Below are 2,604 nucleotides of genomic sequence, written 5' to 3'. Positions count from 1 at the left end.
TCGGACGTAAGCGAGCGTGTCGGGGGGTGGGTGGTTCGTGGGGATTTACCCAGTGAAACAGAGCCCGTCGTCATCCCCAACTCGCCTTCATCGCCAGTCGGGTCGTCCTCAATCCCGTGGGAAGGAGGAGTGACAAGGGAGGCGGCTGAAGTGGCATTCACCTTCAAGAAGGAGAGCCGCGACCGCAACGCTGCCATGGTCATGTTCTCGCAGTGTGTGCATGAACCATCCACAAACGGCACCTCGGTGGGATCGAAAAAGACGCGTCATGAAAAGGACGTTCAACGCCTGCTGTGTATTGCTCTTTCATGAGTGAAAACTCAAACTCTATTTGAGAAACAAACTCTCAATAGGTAGTGAAAGCGCGGTCAAAGCACCCAGGGGTGTGGAGTGCACACCCAGGGGCATGCAAATTCTGTTTGCCAATTTCTCATTGGCCTTTTCTCAAGTTCAGAGGTACGCGAGGCTCCCAAGGAAGACCTCTTGTGTCACTTCATTCGACACAACATCGAGTGAGTGACAGAAGGGGAAACACCTTTACTATATTATGACATCTAAACACTTTTACTATAGCGTAAGACTCATTTTATGTTTGCAATACATAATCAACTAAGCTTGTTCGTCTCACTTTTGCTTTTTCTGACACTATTGGTTAGGTTTATTTTTATTTTTAAATGAGGTCAGTTTGGTTGATTTAAAACTCAATAGAGCATTAATCTTAAAACCCTCTTCTGTTGGGGAGAACAATTAACTCACTTTTAGTGCCACAACGTTGAAATTTCACCTTAGAACTGCAGCAATACGTGTAATGAACTACGTAATTTTGTTTTGCAAAAATGTCACCACAGTCACATCATTTTTATGAGATCAGGCTGCTATTTTAATGGCATTATTTGGCATTATTCTTCCTTCTCAACATATTCACCAAAATCATGTTTGTGTGGTCATTAGTGATGGGTCTTTAATTCAGTGTGAACTGAGGCAGAGCGCTGACCTCATCTCATGAGACAGCGTGACTCTGTTACTGGAGTCAATGAGTATTGACATGTGCAGCTGACAGTGGAGATCTGCGCCTGCAGAAGACGCCTGTGCTGCAAAATGCACAGCATGAAGCTGTAGACCACATACATTCATTTGTGAAGACAAGATGCCTTATGATGCACATTGTAATGCATCGTATCTTTCCATCTAGTTGGGGCGGGGGCTTGGGGGATGGGGATTTGACCATTTCACCAAGTTTGGGAACTGACACTTTTAGAAAGGAAATCTGTATAAATTCTGTAGGATTTCAGCATCTTTGGTGTTTGGACCCCTAATAATGCACTCACAGCTTTGCAGATGTGCATTTCTGAAATTCAAAAATTAAATGCAGGTAATGCACTAACCGAAGAGCTGCATGTGTCACTTAGTCTAAATAATACTGTATTTGTGGACTCACAAAAATCAATAATAGGCATTATTGTTTTTATGTGAATAATTAAAAGCGCATCTCTAGTTTCAATATTATTGGTACTTCACACTTTTGTTTTGTTTGGCAAAGAAAAGTTACAGTAGTTGCTTACCATGTGACCCACTTTGGTTTTCAACCACTAAAAATGGACAAAATTAAATTTACTGTATGCATGGAGCCACATCGAGAGCCCATATCTCTGGGATTTAACCATATAGAGTCTTACAAATTGGCATACTAAAAGGAAGGTTTGTTCCGAACCAGTATTTAAAAGGATATTAATATACATGTAATACTTCTGGAGATATAGGCATGCAAACTTTGGAAAAACAACACAAAAAAGTGTTTCCCCACTTTTTGGGTTAGGCTTTTGGACTCACACCATTGGCATATAATGCAAAAAGTGGTGCTGAGGTCAACAGATTTTAGTAATAGATCTACAGATCTCTGTGTAAACATAAAATCATGACACTGACACCAATCTAAGATAATTTGCTTGACCTGTAGTTTTGCAATTTATGCATGGAACCATATTGAGAGTGCCACATCTCTGGGATTTAACCATATAGAGTCTTACAAATTGGCGTACAAAAAGGAAAGTTTGTTTTTCTCCAGCATCTAAAAGGATATTAATATATATTTAATACTTCTGGAGTTATAGGCACTCAAATTTTGGAAAAACAACAACAAAAATGTGTTTTTCCGTATTTTTGGACTCACACCATTGGCATATAAAGCAATAAGGACTAATAAAGTCAACTGATTTTAGAAATATACCAAACTCTCTTTGTGTAAACATAAAATCATGACACTGACACCTCCATCCATCCATCCATCGTCAACCGCTTATCCTGTGACACTGACACCTTTCTAAGATAATTTGCTTGACCTGTAGTTTTGAAATGTATGCATGGAACCATATTGAGAGTGCCATATCTCTGGGATTTAACCATATAGAGTCTCACAAATTGGCATACAAAAAGGAAGGTTTGTTCTGAACCAGCTTCTAAAAGGATATTAATATATATTTAACACTTCTGGAGATATAGGCATGCAAACTTTGGAAAAACAACACAAAAAAGTTTCCCCATTTTTAGACTCACACTATTGGCATATAATGCAAAAAGTGGTGCTGAGGTCAACAGATTTTAGAA

This window comes from Xyrauchen texanus, unplaced genomic scaffold, assembly GCF_025860055.1.
Source record: "Xyrauchen texanus isolate HMW12.3.18 unplaced genomic scaffold, RBS_HiC_50CHRs HiC_scaffold_54, whole genome shotgun sequence".
NCBI classification, from domain to species: Eukaryota; Metazoa; Chordata; class Actinopteri; order Cypriniformes; family Catostomidae; genus Xyrauchen; species Xyrauchen texanus.
This window is presented reverse-complemented; position numbering follows the sequence as displayed.